The 19,813-nt window shown below is 38.1% G+C and overlaps 1 protein-coding gene across 5 annotated transcripts in view; it reads right to left on the reverse strand.

Annotated features, from left to right (window-relative positions):
* Window positions 1-19,813, reverse strand: part of RFFL (ring finger and FYVE like domain containing E3 ubiquitin protein ligase) — a 63,684-nt gene that overhangs the window by 32,872 nt on the left and 10,999 nt on the right. For 2 of the 5 annotated variants that reach the window (XM_023522871.1, XM_011379337.2), the window contains exon 2: window positions 17,288-17,414. The exons of 2 other annotated variants lie outside the window; for them this stretch is intronic. The gene's annotated coding sequence lies outside the window, so the exon portion shown is untranslated. Of the gene's footprint in view, window positions 1-12,663; window positions 12,809-17,287; window positions 17,415-19,813 lie in introns of those variants that run through there. One more of the 5 variants, XM_011379338.2, reaches the window with a different exon arrangement.

Raw genomic sequence — 19,813 nt, forward strand, 5'->3', positions numbered from 1 at the left:
AGAAACCTACACATTTAATTTCTGCCCAGGCATTTTGCCCCAAAGGGTGAGTCAATCAGGAAAGAAAGCAGTTCAGAGTAAAATCTCCTAACAATGCTAAAAACAGAATAAACAGACCTGCAGTTTAATTACCACAGGACCCTTCTTCCATCAAAACGGATAACAAGGCTCATCAAGAATAAAGAGACTCTGATCCCCCTCAAACTCTTGTGCAGGAAACAAGACTAACCAGATAAGCTTTTCTGGACCTTCTGACTGAAGAAGCTGCTTCTATGAGATGTTATCACAGTGAATAACTAATGGGTAACTAGGATAAAAAACGGTTCACAAAGCCAGTGACTTGGTGAGAAGGTTTCTGGCACTCCTATGCCTTGGGAAAAGGCTGCGCTTCAGAATAAAATTGTGTCTAGGATCAAAATTATGCATTTTACCTTTCCAAAGTGGACTGCACAAATTACTATAGCCAAATGTGCTGTGGTGTGGAATGAACAAGGACTCTAGACTCTGGTGTTATATAACAGATGCTCAATAAAGTTGGCTATAAATAATTAAGGTTTTTTAATGTGACGAAATTTATCTGCTTTATCCTCTATCTTCCTTTTTGTGTTAGACATGCTGATATCTTTAATCAGATTCAATCTAGTTTTCCAAAGATCCTCCAAGAACTAAACAACTCCAGGCCCCTCCCAAAAGCTTTCAATTTTATACTCCCTGAAGAATTCTTCTCAGAGGTGGTCAGAAGTGTTATGTCTTCTGTGCAGCCCTAGGCTGTAAAATTTCTACCCCGTTATACCCACTGCTAAGATTTTTGTCACTTTTCCAGCAATCCAGCTAGTTTAGACTCTCTCCTTTAGCTCCTCAATCTCTCTTGCCTACCAAATACAAAGAATTAACACATACACCTCTGGCCCCTACCTGGTGTTCCATAAGTGCTTGCACTGCACTGAAGTCAGGTGGGATTTTGTGATAAATCCAGGATGAATTCAGACTACCCACCCTTTCCTTCCATAGACCTTTGGCTTAGTTTGATGTTTGCTCTTAATCTGAAAATGATGCTGACTTTCTGAAATGTTTTCTGCTCCTGCCAGGATGTGATATGACCAGTATCTATCCCAAGAAGCAGAAATAGAGATTTCTAGTTCGCCCAGTACCACAAAGAAAACCTGTTTTCTCACTATATTCTCCTTGTGAACACATGTACTTAACCTGGTCTTCAAGTTTTATTCTTTGCCTATATATCCCACAACAAAGTGCAAACTGGCTCATATTTTCCGCTCTTTTTCTCCTGAGAAAAGACACCTGTGCTGATGATATGAGGAAGTAATGTTTTTCTCATTGATGAGATGTGCTACTACTTCACGCATTTGCTCCTAGAATTACAAAGTGGAAAGATGACCGTCTTTATAATGTGGCAAGGATACATACAGGATGCAAAACAAGACTCAGACCTTTTCCTATCCCATATTCATTAGCTTATGGTTTGAGACCATCAGAATGGACCTGTTCTGAAATAATTCAAACAGAATAATCCGCAAAGATCCCAAGATTATTTCCCCATAGATATTTATTCTATAATCAATCCAGGCCCCTAATGAACATAGTAAAGCAGATTTCGCAATGGGAAGCAATGAGGAGTGGGAGGGGGGTTCAGAAAATAGGGGTTCCTAAGATTGTTTACCAGCTGAATGACCCCCCAAAACAAACTATTCATTTAATCTCTTCTCCAGAAACTTGCCTAAGGGTAAAACAGTTCAGCAGTTAAAAAATACACCCGGCCTTCAACACTCAAGGAAATTTTCAATTCAAAGACTAAAACTAGGGTAATTTGTAAACTACCATGCTTAGAAAACACTCAAAAGATGTACTAGAAATCCTAGAATCTAACAAAAGGAACCTGTAATTTAAAAGGCTGGTGAATTCTAGGCTAAGATTTTCTATTGTTACTAAAAAAAATAGCCAAGCACAGCTTGAATCCTACAGCTACTAAAAGAAACAAATTCGCAGTCAATTAAGTGGTTTCATTTTATAATGCATATGAACCAATAATGGTATAAGCTAGGAAAAACCACCATGCACCAGGAAAAACGACCTGATCCCTAGAAAAAAGATGTGTTCCTCCTGTATAAAGACACGGGCCATAAAAGGACTAGTTGCTCCTTTTAAAACCAGAAACAGAGACATCTTCAGCCAAGCTCAAACATTAAAAGTTTTCTTTTTAACCATAGCAAGTTTTAAAACATAGGCAACGCAAGTTACAGTAAAGACAAGCACATCCTGTTTGCACTAGACTTCCTGTTCTGAGCTATCTCTTTACACTGCTGCTCCCTAGCCAAGAACAGGCAGGTAACTTTCCATAACCGCCAATGACTGGTTCACGGGACAGAATTTCAGTGAGTGAGGTAAGAGTCACCTAAAAAGCACGAAAAACAATCATGGGCCTCCAAGACAGTTTCTGGATTTCCCATGCTTCATACTAACATTTGACCTAGAGTAAGTAATAAAAATTTCACATAAAAAGTGCCAAGATAAGAAAATTAAGCCTTAAACAAAATTTGGAATATAAAGGCTGGGGAAAAGAGCAAGAAAAATATGGATATGTTTTTATTATTAAACGTTGGCCTCTTTTCAAATGTAGAAGGAACAGATTTCTGTCAGCCAGTCCCTACTGAGCAGATTCCCAGAATGGAACCACCCAGAGTGATCAGGACTGTTTAAAAGGCCCTTCCGGTGAACACTGTCACTAATCCAACCTCCTACCAACCTAAGTCTACTTTTCAGCACTGCAAAAAAGCCTTCAGTTTTAGAAACCCAGACTCCACTTCAAGCAAAACTTTCATTGCTTTCAAAGAGCTAGTGGTTCCTCCTCCAAGTCACATTCAGTGTTGGGAGTAAATGCTAGGCAACAAATATCCCAGTTTTTATGGACATGTCATTTAGCCTCTTTGGGTCTGTTTTTTCATTTGGAAACAGGAGAGTTGGACTACACTAATCTCTGATGCTTCTTCCAGCTGTTGAAAAAATTCAGTGATTCAACACTAACCGCAGAAGCTTCTGTGGCTTACTGCATTACTTCTTTGGTCAAAGAGGATGCCTCTAACATCCTACATCCTACAGTGTGAGAATATATGCCTTGATCTAACCTCCCAAGTATTCAAGGATTTTTTTCTTTTTCCCTTGAAATGTGGATCAGAAAGTTTCCCATTTGAAGGCAACAGACAAACAAACCTTAAGGACTGTTCTTTACACATGGTCTTTTTATTAAGATCTTAACGCAATCACGCTGGTCATATGATTCTTGGAGAGAACAGAACCACAAAAGGATGGAGAAAATCTGACCAGCAGCATGTGGCACTCCTGCACAGTGACTGCCAATGGGGAAAGAATGAAGCAAAATCTGAGTAAGAAAAGGGAGTAGTGAAGACAAGTTTGGTGAGTCAAGGCAAAGGAAAGCACAGCAAGTTTAAAAGAAAAGGAAATGGAAAAGAAAGAAGAAAAGTGAAGATTGGGAAAGAAATATAAACCAATGAGCAGAAACTTAAGTCTGAAATTCTGTTTATCCATTCATTCATACAACAGATATCAAAATGCCCACTATGTACAGAGAACAAAGCTAGACACTAGAGGAGATACAAAGCTCAACCAGACAGATGTTCACAACAAGGTTATGGTCTAACAGGAGATAAGGGCATGTATACAAACAATTGAAATATATGGCAGAAAGTATATTGCGTCATAAAGGAGACATAAAAGAGAATCTTCTACTATGAGACCCAGAGGAGGAAGTGATTACTCCCAGTGAGGGATCAGACAAGGAGGCTTCACAGGAAGAATGACATTCAAAGCCAAAAACACAACAAAACCAAGGACAACCAACTAGGAAATCAAGGACATACAGGTACAGTGAGTAACTGGATTTGATTTGAGATATAAGTGGGCACAATAATAACAACAACCAGCAATCCAGAGAGCCATGGCTAAATTGGATAGCTGGATTGAAGCCAGACTAAGTATTCCAAAATCAGACTCAGAATTTGAATTTAAATCCAGTGGAGAAAGCGGGGTGGAGGGTGGCGGAGGCTGACAAGTTGGGAGCTGGAGGAATTTCATAACTTAACCCATAAAATTAAGATAATAAAATCAACACAAAATCAATGTTTGCAGATATGTAAAGTCCCTCTAAGAAGATGCAATGTCTTCCAAACCAAAAATAAGAGGACAAAAAGTCTTGGATGACAGTATTAATATATTTAAAAAAAGAATTGTGACCACATCAAAGTGTGGTCAACAAAGAAACTTAGAAGCTTTAAAAAAAAAAAAAAAAAAAAAGGAGGCCATTTTGACTCCAGAATTATCCAAAGCAGAAAAATACTGGAGCTAGGTGACACCATCTTCTCTGCAACAGGATAAGGTTCTTCCATGAAGCTTCAATGGGAAGAGCATACAGTAGCAGTGAGCTTGCAGGCTCTTAAAAGTCAGAGGGACTTGGTTCCCATGTCAGTTGAGCCTCTTACCAGCTTGGACAGAGCCCTGGTTTCCTCTTTTGTAAATTGAGGATAATTGTGCCTAACTTTGCAAGAGGGAAACTGGGAGAATTAAATGTCCTCCTGTATGCAAAGGACTTAGTATAATACCTGGCTTATAGTAAGCAATCAATAATCTTAGCTTTTTTGTAACTGCATCCTTCCCCACAAACTATTCTATCATATTATTCCATGATCCCAAGTTTGATATTACTGTTTCATTTCTCAGATCTCTTGATATTGAAAAGCAATATCCTAGCAAAATCCAGAATCTTGTTAACAGGAAAAGAATCCTTCAGTCTAAAATAATAAATTGGCATTCCTTTTTGCACATGGTCACTCATAAGTGTGAATAGAATCTTGTCTCCAAAAGACTGATCATTTCCAGATACAAAATAAAATACATTTTATGAACTCAGAATCAGACCTAAAGCATAGTAACCAAAACCCTCAGGGGTCTTTTTGAGAAACTAGATGGCATCCACCAGGCCAGCCCTACATAATGTCACCCTCGATCTACAACAAGCCAATATGGATAATATTTCTCCACCTTCCACCTCTCAGACCCTTCAGTCATATGCTATGGTGAAGCATTTTATCCTCTCTAACATTCTAGAGGTCAAAGGTCTTATCTTACCCATCTTTGTATTCTTTCCTCCATACCTCCAATATACCTTGCATCAAACAGAACCATAAAAAATATTTACTGTAATATTAATTTAAAACACAACTTCTCTTAACATAATCCATTGCAATCTGCCATTCCTACACACTGGGGTTCTTTTCTGATTTACTGAACTCTTAATCTACACTTTTCTGTCCCTCCCTTCCCCTACCCTCCCCAACCTCTCCACACCTGAGCTACCAAATATTACAGAAAAGTCCAAAGACTTCATTTACTGGGTTCCCAACAAATGCATACAACCAGGACCAAGCCGCCATCACTGGGCTAAGAAATCTTCTGTTCATCTCTAGTCTCCGCATCAACTTTCCAAAGAGCCGTGTTGTGCAGGGTTTAGGACATGGGGCCTGGAATTAGAAATCAGTCTTCTTCCTGTGTGACCCCAGTTATGGTGCTTAACTCACCTAAACTTCATTTTCTACATTTGTAAAAACGAGTACCAAAATGAGACAATCAAAGCAAACCCTTAACAACAGAGTGCTCAAAAAATGAGAACTATTACTGTTTTCTATTTTGTCTAAGTAATCTTCTAACCCTTATCCTCTTCCAACTTCGTAAGATAACTAGAAACCGCCTTACCTACTTTACTCAAATAACTGGGTTCCATCCAATTATTTTGAGAGGCAGTGGTCGTGGCTGAGTAGAAAGATCACTGCAATCAGGAGTTCAGCTGGTGCCATATACTAGATATGTGACCATGCACTAAATGTTTCATCTGTGCCTCAGATTCCTCAACAGCAAAATGGACATTTTAATATGTTCCTTATAGAATCACTGTGAAAATTAGATGGAAAAATATGAAAAAGCATTAAGCAGAAAAAGAGGGAAAAGAATAAGCGAGGTGATAAGGCTTTTAAGTAAAACAGACCAAGTTTCAAATTCCAGTTCTACCATTTAACTAGTTGTGTGATCTTGGACAAGTTAAATTCTCCAGTCTTCAGTTTTTTGTCTATAAAATGGGGAAAATAACTTTACAGGGTTCTTTATTTTTTCTGACCAGTTTTACACAGACGCATCTGACAGCACTTTACGTCCCGTCCAAATTGGATGCTTCTCGTTCCTATCCTCTTATTCTATCCTGTCTCCTTTATTGCTGCAGGGAGACACTGCAAGAACCCATTTGGGTTTCATGCAGGTTTCACAGGGTTCTTCAGAGGTTTAAAACAATGTGCAGACCACTTGGCATGTTGATTTCTCATCCGACGTCTCTCTGCCTCTTTTCTCTCCAGCTCCATAACTCTCCTTTATTCACTAGACCAGTAGAGTCACCATTTTTGACCAACAGTTAAAAAAAATTAGCACATCTCCAATATACCTATATATAACAGCAAATTAGACAAGTACTACTATACAAATACACTGTTCTATCTAAAACAACACTAAAAAATTTCAAAGGGTAAGATAAAAATCTAAAAAACCTTAGCTCTAACATTTCCTTCACATATCCCAAAGGAAGGTCTTACGGATCCCTAGAATTTAGAAATTCATTTTAGAGGCCATTATACTATTAGGCAAACTGTTTAAAGACAAAGATAAATAGTCTTGATATAGCTCCCAGCACAGTGACTGGCATAGAATACAGATACTCAGTAAATGGCTCATTATAGTTTTTAAAAACCTGCCTTCACACATACTTCTCTGGGCAAGTTAGCAAAAAGTGAGCTCTGTGCTAGGCCTCACTATCTCTTTAATTCTCAACTTCCCCTCAACAGAGTAGCTAGTATTCTGCTTCACTTTCATATCACACACTTTTTCATTAACTCCACTCCACTCTACTGAAAGCCTTTTCTCCAAGATCAACAATGACCTTCCGATAGCCAAATGCATGGCTTTTCCCTAAGGCCTTAAACTTCATGACCTCCTTGCAGACCTATCCATATTCTTCCTTCAGTCTCTCTTATAGGCTCCTTCTTCCCCTTTAGCTCCCACCGAAAGTGCAGTAGCTTGACTCTCCCTTTGACTTCAAAGACCATCTTTTTTCCTGTCCTTCCCTAGTTCCTCTTTTTGCCCCCTAAATGCCCCCTAAATGCTCTGTATTAACCATTCTTCCTTTTCTTCTCTAAGTGAATTCTATTGATTCTACATTTTACATATATTCTGCAAATATCCTGTTCTCACTACATCCATTGCCATACCCTGCCTTGTATGACACTTTCTCAAGAATTACAGCAAACACCTCTTTAGTGGTCCCCACTTTGCCACTCTATTCTCGACACAGTAGTCAGGGTAACCTTTTATTAAAAAAAAAAAAAAAAAAATACACTCACACTCTCTCTCTCTCTCTCACACACACACACACACACACTGCTTATTACTCTTCTGCCGTAAAGCCTTCAGTGGTTTCTCACAATGTCCTGTAAAGCCTAGACTCCTTATATGGTCCACAAAGGCCCCATCTAATGTGGGCCTTGCCTACCTTTCCCACTTTACCTCATACCATTCTCCCCTTACCTTCACCTCACCCTAAGCCTTTGGTGGTCTCTTTTAAGTTCTCCCAAAATAATAAATTATTTATTGCCCTAAGGCCTACACACTTGTGGTTCCTGGAACATTCTCCACAACTCTTTCCATGAAGCTGGCCCTTATCTGTCAGACTTCAGCTCACCTTCCCTACAACATAGTTGTCTGGCACACAGTGGAAGTTCAAAAAGTATTCACTGAATGAATAGAGTCCACAGTCTTTAATCAGATAACTCCAAATCTAAAGATCTGGAATCAATCTCACCTTTCAGTTCCAATAGCTCATTTCTAAATGCCTGCTAAATATCCAGACCCCAAATTTAGCATACCAAGTAAACAAAACCAAACCCTTCATCTTTTTCCAAACCAGTTCTTCCAATCTTCTGAAATTATATGAGCAACATAATCCACTCTTTCTGCTTCAGAATTATGAATTCCCCATTCATTTGCTCCACCTGTCCAAAATCCTAATCACCCTTTAAAACTGAATTCAACTACTGCTTCATTCATTCATGCATTCAATCAACCACTTATTCATTCAACAAATACTTACTCAATACCTTTTATGAGGCAGGCACTATGTTAGCAAAGCACACATATTTTGTCTATTATACATAAGTCAAATAATCAAACAAATATTTAATTATAAACTAAAAATGCTATGAAGAAAAAAGTGCTAGAAGCTATAAGAAAAAAGTGAGGCATCAAGAAACTGGATGATAGGCTAACTGAATGAGATATAACTTACACTAGGCAGACTAGAAGGTAGAGCATGTGAGGCAGAGGGTTTCAGCCAAGCGCTAAAACCAGGAAGAGACCAGCAGGCCTATCTTAAGGCACCTATCAATCTGCCTTATATATTATACCTATCTGGATTCGTCTTCTCCCCTTCCCCTAACCTCATGGTCATTTTACTGATAGTTACCTGAAAGGACACAGCATCTCTTATGTGCCAAAACCTCCAGGAAATATTGATTCACATGTGTGGTACCTTAGGAGTCTATGCTTGTAAAAAGCTTCCAGATGACTCTAATATGCAGCTAAGTTTGTAAATCATATGTCCAAACTATTCAATAAACACGTATTGATTATTCTCTCATTCAAAATCTCTAAGGTCAGTGCAGTAAATTGTTTCCAAAATTGGCCACAATAATTTCAATCATACTGCACACCCTTGTGCAGTGTGACTTTGACATTCTATCCTTCAAGAGGTGGAGTCCATGTCCCTTTCCCTTGGATGTGGGCTACACTGGTGACTTACTTTAACCAAAAATGGGGCAAAAGTGATGATGCATGACTCGCAGGCCTAGACCTTAAGAGGCCCTGGCAGCTTCCATTATTGCTCCCTGGAAGCCAACCATCATGTAAATGCAGCCCAGTTTAGATTAATGAATGATGAGAGGCCAAGAAAAAAATGGACCTCATGGAGAAGAACCAAGATGTCCCAGAAAACAGCCAGCACAGAGGCCGCAGATATGTGAGTGAAGCCATGATAAATCCTCCAGTCTAATTAACACCACAAGAGCAAAGCATATGTCCCTCTTCCTTGAATTACTAACCCACAGAATTATGAGCAATAAAAGGGTTGTCATTTGAAGCCATTAAAAATATTAGAGTGATTTGTTACATGATAATAGATAACTGAAATGGTCAGAAATTCAACGCTCTCTTTTAGCAGTCATTCAAATGTCTCTCAATTTTGAAGATCAAGAAACTTTCGCATATTCATTAAAATTACTCCTTCAATTTAAGCCCATTTCCTCTTAAGTCTTTGAAGTACATGAAGAACAACTAATCCAAATCCCCCTGGCAAAAACTATTCTGGTACTTGAGATGGTAATCAAGCCATTCCTTAGTTTTTCCTTTTCCAGGCTAAAATCTTTCTTTTTTAAAAAAAATTTATAATGACGACTTATTTAAACTTTTTAATCATTTTATCCTCTCTTAAGTATGGGAGGGCCAAAATTGGATGTCACGTACCAGTACCTAACAGAGATTATTTCCTAGCCTTTGTAATCAAATTCCACATAGTCTCAAATATGGCATATTAGTAACCCAAAAGTTATGAATTACTCTACAAATTTAATCACTTTTTAGAATTACTGTGAAACCTTCTCTTCTCTTAACACTCAGCTACGCCATTATGTGATGACTCCCTTCACTCATCAACTTGGTCTGACACTCCACTATTGCAGTAGTTTTTAACAAATTCTAGACATTTGAAGCACAACAGAGAAGGCTGAGAGGTTGGGGTGAGCACACTATTAATCCTAGTCAAGGTCTCTTAACATTGTTAAGGCTTTTTCATATCAGGCAGGCTCCTCCTCCTACCTCAAAGATAAAGTGGCCTTGTAAAAGACAAGATCTTTAGCACTTGCCTATTGAGCAAAGGTACAATTTCTGTAGAACCCAACAGAGAATATTTAACTACAAAGACAAACCAGTTACTTAATGCAATGTAAAACATTTTCTGAGTCTTATCTGAAAGTATGTGCTTCAATGTCAGAAGTAGCTTTAAAATCAACAGTAAAATGGGGATAATAAAGCCCATCCAACGCAGAGTAATATAGGTATCAAATAAAATGATACAGGGAATACTTTGTAGAGTTCTATAAAAATATTAGGTGACATTATGGAACTAGGTTTCAGCAAGTCCTATAAATCTTCAAATTAACTTTGAATGGTTATCTGATGGTTTCAGGTGACACAAGGAATAGGCAACATGGGCTCGAGTTCATCAAACAGGAACTAAAAACATGTCATCTAACATGAGAGCTTACAAATTTTCTAATTCTGCCAGACTAATAACAGTATTTAGTCTAGTGGTTTAATCCCGGGACCCACTTCAGCCCTGGTCTGATGGAACTAGGACAGGGACCAGTAGTCTAGTCCCTGGACAACACTGTCTCACCCAAGGAATGCAGTAGTCTAGTAGAAGAGATACAGTGCTGTAGAAGTCCAAATAAGAAAGAATAACTCTCGTTTTATAAACTATGTAAATGTCTAACCGATGTACTGTATATTGAAACTAATAAAATAAAAAATAATAATAATAAAGAATAACTCTGCTTGAGGAAGTGAGAAAATGTTTAACATATGAACTAATTAAGTCTCTCAGGAGATGAGAACCTTGCCAATCAGAAGGGGAGGCCACTAAGGAAAGGCATAGTCCTAAAAGGATACGATATAACCAGCAACTGGAAAAATGAGTTCAGTGAGGTTAAAGAGGAGAAAATGGCTAGGGAAAGGAGAAGGAAATAAGACAGGCAATAGTAACAGGTAGGATAGGGTTAAATTATGAAGAACTTTACCTATCAAGTTAAGCAAGAAATAGAGAACCAGTAGCACTCTTTGAAAACTACCTGAGGAGTACAGGTCCTACCTAAAAGTATTCAGACACAAAATTTTAAGCCATTGGGCTGGTTAAATAAAATGTCCAGTTTTTGACCTGTGGTAAATTAAGGCAATCAGTGGAAATAAAGAAAAGACACATTACACAGTACTCCAATATAGTAATCAAAAGGGTTTAGCAACCATATATTTAGCATATTTAGAGGATATAAGGCATAAAAAGAGTAAACGGGAAGACTTGGTGGACATAATTAACAGTGTTCAAATGTACAGCGATACAAGCAGATAACAGATACTGGTAGGGGAGATAATGAGTTGTTACGTATGTGTTAAACTTAAGGTGCCTCTTGAACATTCTGGTAGATTTGTCAAGTGAGACAACATTTCTCAAGATGTGTCAAGTTGGAAATAAGATGTGAAGTTTGGGAGAAACAGCTATGCTGGTAAGACATACTGAGGACTGCTGAATTTAAGGGTATATTAGAGATCATTAGAGGAAGGGGATGAGGGAAGAGTGAAAAGATACCTAAGACAAAGAAAGCCTTGAAGCATCTCAACATTTAGGAGATAATCAAAAGACAAGAAGAAGAAATAATAGGAAGATACTCTGAAAACTCAGAAGAGACAAGGTCTCAAAGCCAAATGAAAAGGGTTGCAGGGAAAAAAAGAATGGGTTCAATAGTGCCAAAGGCTAGCAGAGATTAAGTAAGATGAAGGCTGAAACCAGAACATGGGTTTGGTAATTAAGAGTATACTGATGATCTTCAGGAAAACATAAGTAGGGTAATGTGGGTAAAAGCAAAAATAAAGAGCTGCTAGGAAGATCGGAATTAAGGAAGTAGACTATGGGCTGTTCTTCATTCTATCGTTACAGAGAACGTACTATGTGCCAAGTACTATAAATATAATTCTTACAAAAGATGCTGATTCTTAATATATCCTATGATCAGAGTAAACACAGGGTTCTCCTGAGCACTCATTCATTCAGTCTTGGTGAGTATGAAGGGACTTCTAGGCGGAAGCCAGGTTGCTAGGTTAAGTTGGTGCAGTGTGTTTCAGAGAAGGCTTATTTTGTGCAAAGGCCTGAGGCAAAAGAAAACATAGATCGTTTAGGGTATTTGTAGCAGTAGAAGCAAACTTTGAAAGGGGCAACTACCTAATGATAAGGCTGAAGATTTAAAAGTTTAGAGGTGAAGCGCAGAAGGCCTGAACAGAATTAGGGACGAGGTGAGGTTCTTATATCTCAGAAAATAAGGAAACTCATTGGTGAGACAGTGTTGTCTAGAATTCAATATTCACAACTATTAGATAAATAAGCAAATATGTTTGCCTCTCTCTCTTCCTTTGATTAAACTATTTCTCATAAGATACAAAAAGAAAAGAAAACACAAGAGCAAAACATGGATAAAGCTGTAAATCTGTCTGACTTCTTGAAGGTTTGTATAATAAATGGTTCATTAGGTCTAAAACCACATCCATATCCCAAATGAAATGAAACTTTCCCCCTTAAGTCTCAAAGAGCTGAATGACTAACTTTAAGATATCCAAAATGATAAGGTGTGGACTCACTTCTGAAGACTAAGGATTTACCCAGTTTCTACTGCAACTCAGTCTAACTAATGAAACTAAGAGAAAATGGTCTGGGGTTACCTGATTTTGCCTTTTTCAAAACACTGCCATGGCAGAAAGCAAGCTGTTTCTAGTTCCTGCCGCTGAGGTCCTTTGGAGCCATGTTCCGATGAGATCATCTCAGGAACCAACAGCAGTGGCTTTCAGGCAAAGTGAATGGTGCCGCCTGGGGACGTATCTTTGGTAAGCAGGATTGCAACAGAGCAGGCAGTTTACCCAGGGCAGTGCTGACTCATGCTAGGCAATGCATAGTATTTCCCAAACAACTCAGCCTGAGCCAACCACAATCAACTGCAGCCAACCACAATCAACTGCAACCTAGAAGAGGTGCCCCACTGATTTTTCTTAAATCAAGTGCTGATTACAGGGAAAAAAATACATCTCATTCCCCTATTGACGATCAGAGTGGCTGATGGAGTCCTTACTGGAAAAGCTCCAGTGGTAACTTTCTGAAATTTCATCTGAGAACAGCTGGGGCTCAAGACAGCAAGATTACTGAAGGTAGGAGGTTCATAGCGCTGAAGATCTCCCCCAAGAGGCTGATAAATCATTTTGCATTTACAAATTAGAACACCTGGGTCAGAGGACTAGGAGAACTTGCACAGTTACCACAGGCTGATTAAATCAATCATTAGGGTGAATTTCTGTCAGCTCTAACCAGGCTGTTCTTTTTCCCCCCACAAGGCCCTCTCTGACCTCTTTATTTCCTTAGACAACTCAAGTTCTCTAATTAGAAATACTGAAGGTTTTTTCTTTCATCAGCTACCTGCAATCTTCTCTACACTAAAGCTAAATTATCCACCATCATACCTACTAGGTGCTTAAGGTACATAAGAGTCTATGGAAAATACATTAACACTTGCTTTTAAAAGAAAAATCCCTAAGTTTATGTCGATTCTCATTTATTAGCCAGCTTATTTAAAAAGTCAATTCTAGAATGATTGGCTCATCGACAGATATTATAATTGAATTTGCCCTGACAGGCTAGAATTGGCATGGGTGCTATATAAAGAAAACAAAAGATTGCATTCTATGAGTTTTCATTTGACAAAAAAGAAACTAAAGTTCATATCAGTTCCTTCTGTTCACTGCTCAAAACTTCCCATGGTCATTAGCTATTTCTTAACATGGGCATTAGAGGACACCATACCTAGCCTCATCCATTCTTCAAGGTAGGTCTCATATGGCATGAATTCTGAATGTAGCTGCCAACTTGCTGGTTATCCAATAAATGTTATTAGGTCAATTAAAATATACATGTAGACCACTATAATTTGGGTTTTAAAAACTGTGTTACTTAATTCTATTCCTTTTCAAGGGGCTAGTTTAAAAAGAAAATTATTTATCCAACTCACTTAATTCCCCTTAATCACATTATTCCAGTAGAATAGCCACAGCCAACCTTGTATAAGGTTTTATGCTCCCTCTTTTATTTCCTCCCCTTCAGTGTTTTCCTTTTCAGAAAATGTTTAAAGTTTTCCTACAGTGTAGGTTAATTAGTCCTTTTTAAATGATAAAAGTATATTTACAGCAATTAACAACCATTATCTCCCGGACCACACTTTAAAAAATATTGCTGTAGTTGATGATAAGTCACATTCTAATACGGAGCAACTCTCAAAGCACATACAGTACAAATATGAACTCTTAGAAAAGCAAAGTATTGTTAGAAGCTTCTGACCCATTCTGTATTAGTAAACTTTAAATAAGGAAGAGAAAATCCAGATGGCACTGTGCCCAGCAAATAAATGTAATGTATAGGAAGAGCAACATGAGAGCCAGAAACATCAAAACTTCCTAATTCTGCTAAGATAAATGACATTTAGCAGATGAGGAGAGCTGGCACAGGTTATCATTTCCCTATTTGGGATTCTGTACAGTTTCAGTCAGATTCCCCAAAATATAACCATACTTCATCCTAGTTCCTTCTTTTAGACTAGAAAAGGTGAGGATTACATACATAGAGCTTTAAAAAAAAAGATGCTAAATTTGAATTAAAGGTTTCAGGCATTTGAGGTTTTATGGGGCTATATGGAAACTATGAGAGTATAAAACTACTAGAGAAATTTTAAAAATAATTGTGGCTTTGTGCTTAAGCTCATTCAATGCATTATCTTAAAACTCAGACAAGTAATTTATTACCCAAAGTTATATGTTTACTTTTTAAGGACGGATACGATAGATGTTAAAGGTATATGTGTATGTATGTGTTCTGTGTGTATAGGTGAATATATAAAATTTGCACACACCCATACCCATTGTTTTACTTGAACAGATATATGTATTGCCAATGATAGCCCACATTTGTTTTTTTTTTTCTGCAATACATCGTAACATTATAAACAGTAAACAGGCGTCAAAAAGAGAAATAAAAAATATTCATTTTTCAGGATTCTGCAGTCTTCTAAATCCACAGAAAATTACCAAATACATACAAAAAGATATGGGAGGATACACGCACCAGGCAGGGAACTGCAATGGGAGCAGATTGGGGAGGTATTTTTAGCTTTATCAGTATTTGAATTTTTTTTTTTTAACGACAAGCATATATCCAATTGTTTGGTAATTTAAAATTCAACTAAAGTTTAAAATTTTTACCATTTATAAACTACTTTCATCTTTTCCCCTTCCCACTTTCTCTTCTCAATACCTACCTATTTTCCCATTCCCAACATCCTAAATGATACTGCACATTTCTTCTTTTTTAACTAAATTAATCTTATCTATGTCCACCTCCTTTTTCTGACTGTTGAACTGGTAAATCTAAATTTCCAGGAACCCCTGGCTGTCTCATCACATTGAGAATTAGGGACATTGTCAAATTCTAATCTTTGATGTTCTGGGATTGTATAACCTTTTTTTAAACTAGTGTACTTCTTCAAAAAAGATAATGTGTGTCAACCAAACATCTATCACCTAATAAATCACAGAAATTAAACATGAAAAACAGAGTAAATTTTAGGATACTCAAGAATCAACTCTAGGGGTACTTAAGAATCAACAGGGGTGCTTACTGAAAATAATCATTTTTCTATCCCAGTCCCCAGAGTTAGCAGGGAGGCCCCAGAGTTGAAATTTTTAATGAGTATCTCCCTCTCCCAAGTGATTCTGATGCAGATGGGCCTTGGATCACGATTTGAGAGACAGGTCATAGCTGTGTCCCCCCGCAAGCACTACTCCCAGTGAAATGAAAAGTTTTATTCCAAGACCATAGACTGAACAGTAGTCTCACTGAGCAGGTCTTAAACATTAGTCCCCTCACCTCACCCACAAAAACCACCGAGAACATAATAAGTGAACTAAACCTATCCTCTCGAGTGGACCATTATTTTCTTCAAGCCTCCAGAGACAATTATCCTAACTACTCTTAAGGATTTTAGCTGCCATCCAGTCGTGTTATACTGAGACATTTTCACACCTGGGATGCAGTACAAGGGGCTTAATGGAATTTTTATGGCTGTGAAAATTAAAGTTCACTTAACTCAATAGAATAGTCAAATAAAACAAAAGAGAAAACCTCCCCAAAGACAGGGGATGAAAGTAGAGGCTTTTGACTTCCTGATGAGGCAGTTTTCCCCAGAAATTTAAACCATGGGATGCTACATAGCTCACATGTCTTGAGAGTACCCAAATGCCAACTTATCACCACAACATCAGCCAACTCAGCTTACTGTAACATTTGGAAGCACAAACCTGCTGTATAAAATGGCCTCTCCTGGGAGACAAAGGCTGTCGCTATAGCGGGGATCATTCCATCTTGAGGCCAGGAGACTAGGCAGTCCTTTTAATCTTTAACGAGCCACTTTCATGTTCAGATACAGGAACTGGCACTGCATGAGGCACAACCCTCCTCACAGCACTTTGCTGCAAAACAACCCCTGAGCTCCATGAGGAGACACAAACCGAGTCTGTCCCCACTGGTACAGATACCAGAATCTGTTCTGTAACATAATTGTGGGCACTTTATCATCCACTGTGGTATAATACTTCATAGTTCAGAAAGGTATCCAATATAAAAGGTACAGCAACTGCCTATCTCAGACACAATGAAATACTAGGCTCCTAAATGTCAGGAACTGAAAACATAGCAAGCCTGCAGAAAAGGAAAAATCTAAAGCTGACAGGACACAGTCTGAGAAACTGATGACAAGCTTGGGAGAAAGGAAGTCAGCAATGTGACCAACAAACAGCTATCTCGGGCAGCCCACTTTAGACACTCTGCAATGGAAATCTTGGAACTATTTGATGCACGTCATTTTCTATACAAAGCTCTTTCTTAATTTTTTTTTCCTGAGCTGCTAATATAGAAAAAGGGCAGGGAAAAGGCCTTTGTCATCAGACTCCATCACCCAAACAACTCCAACAGCTTCACAATGAAGTGACAAGTAAGCACCTGCTCTATTCCCCAGTAACCACCCTCTCAGAATAAAAATTCTGTAATTCAATTTTGAAGATTTCCTGAATTCATAATTCTTCTTTACTGTTTATCTCTGGATTCTTCTCCTCCCCCAAATACACACATATACTTTCCTCTCTCCCTCTCTCTCACTTCAATCCCTGAGCCCATAATCATGTCCTGCTTTCAGTAAGCCAAACTTCTTAAACCACCCTGGTTTCTACTAAAAATGCCACAAGATTAAGTTACCTTCATCCAGGTCCCCAAGTCTAGAAGGCTTTTGTTGACATGTGTTTCATCTTGATGGATGATGTCTCGCCAAGTGGATAAGATTACCTGTTCACCTACAGTTAATCTTCAAACTGGCTTCTGTAGGCTATGGAAATAAAAGGATAAGACTGCACAGTTTGTATGTCCCATCGAGGTAATGAAAGTAATGGAAGAGGAAGAGGAGACAGGAGAGATTTCAAAATAAAGACTGAACTGTGCATTTCAGCAGCACTTAAGAAAACACTCCATCTGACTATGCAGCTGATGAGTAGACAAATACCCAAAGGGCTGTACATTCTCTAAAGATTATTGTGCTCACAGTTCTTGCTTCCCTTAAGGTTCTGCAAGAAATCACATCATAAAATCAGACTTGCATTATTTATAATAAAATGGATAGACAGATCTAACATCCAGAATTGTACTGATTTACCTGCAAATAAAGCTACCACCTTATTTCAACCCAAAACCTTGTAACATGAATAAAATATATTTTGTTTAGGTCTTTCAAAGGTATCTCTCTCATCTCTTTTATAAGGGGTGGGGGTGGGGGGAAGGTTAGAGAAAGGAAGCCAAAGCTCTGTCCCAAGCATTAAGTGCTTTAAAAAAAATCACAGGAAAAAATGCCCAAAATACATTAACCTCTGGGGGGGAAAAAAAAAAAGGCACTACAGAATAACAGGCAGGGAGCATACACACACAGAGAATACATACATATATACATAGAAAGAATACAAACACATATAGTTAAAAAGTCTAGAACCATTTAATAGCAGTTACTTCTGGTAGGGATGGAGGTTTACCTTCTGCTTTATATGTACACTTTTGTGCTACGTTAGTATTTTTAAATGAGCAGTGTAAGCTAATTAACATTACCAAAAATAAGGTACCTGTAATCAATTCACAAATAAAATAGAACAATTTGAACAAGCTGTTAGGGCCATTCTGAGCCAAATTTTCAGTATATTTAAAGCTATATTCATTGAGGCGAATGTATAAAGAATTAACCAAAAATTCATACTTTGGGGATAGCATTGTTTATTCATCATCATCGCTGATAGCACTATGCTAGAAGCAGGGCTGCACTAGGTACTGCCAGATAAAGGGAGGGAGTTGGTCTCATGCTCAGAGTTCTTGCTTCTTCCTAAAGAGTTCTTGCTTCTTCCTAAATCTAGTCTTAGTTAGTCTTCTCTCTCTCAAGGAAATCATGGCAGGCAGATTAAAAAGGAAGGCAACAGACCACTGAGCACTGTACAGAAGCCACAGGGAGGGCTAACAATACATAAAACTCAAAAATCTTCGCTCTTTGTCAGACGAATCAGTACACTAAGTTATCTGACAAACTTAAAAACCAGATATGCTACCTACTAGAGAAGGGAAAATAAAAAATGGTGACAATACCAAATGCTGGCAAGGATGCAGAGAAACTACATCACCTACATTGCTAGTGGGGCTGTAAAATGGTATAGCCACTCTAGAAAATAGTTTGGCAATTTCTAAACATACTAAACATACACTTACCATAAGACACAGCAACTGCATTCCTGGACACTTAACCCAGGGAAGTTAAAACTTGTATCCACATAAACACCCGTACACAAATGTTCATAACAGCTTTATCTGTTAGCCAAAAACTGGAAACGACTGAAATGTCCTTCGGTAAGTGAACGGTTAAAAAAACTAAGTAGTATACCACGGAACACTACTTAGCAATAAAGAAGAATGGACTATTGCTACACACAACAATTTAGATGGAAGGCATCATGCTAAGGGGAAAATGTGCATTTCAGAAGGTCACATACTATTATGATTCCATTTCCATAATATTTCAGAAAAAACAAAATTATAGAGAACAGATTATTGATTGTCAAGGATTAGGGATGACTGGGGAAGTGGGGACGTGTGTGACTGTAAAAGTGCAATTATTCATTTAACTGTCTAATCACTATGGGGAACTAAGGAAGGTGAAAAGTTTATAAAGCAAAGCACATTTCATATTATTTTGCAGTCCCTACTATGGCATGGAAAAAAAAAAAGATTCTTTAAGCAGGTATCAGTTGCTGGCTCCACAACCCGAAATACAGTTCAGGTATTACTTGGGGCCTATCCCTCCAGGTATTTTTATGAGTTCCCCCAGAGCCAGAAGCAATGAGCCAGAAAGCAACAGAAGTAACCCATGTAGAATGAACTCTCACTGTAATCAGCTCAGCATTCAGCCAAAAGTGTCCTGCTTGAAATCAAAAAGCATCTGAAAATGACACTAATTAGACAAATAAATTGGGAAAGATGTGGTTACCAGGTAGGGCACCTTACACGTGACAGGATTCTCACTACAAATAGTTTTTCTTACAAAAATCTCAGTAGCAATCTCTAAAATGTGAGGGAAAGGTTAGTGGAAAAAATTAAATGATGCTTCCTCTGTGATTCTCCAAGCCAGTCCTCACAGGGCTTCAGACATACCGAAAACAGCACACGTCTCAAGCCCAGATAACAAAATTTTACTTTCTA

The sequence above is a fragment of the Pteropus vampyrus genome, unplaced genomic scaffold (genome assembly GCF_000151845.1).
Source record: "Pteropus vampyrus isolate Shadow unplaced genomic scaffold, Pvam_2.0 Scaffold358, whole genome shotgun sequence".
In the NCBI taxonomy this organism is placed as follows: Eukaryota; Metazoa; Chordata; class Mammalia; order Chiroptera; family Pteropodidae; genus Pteropus; species Pteropus vampyrus.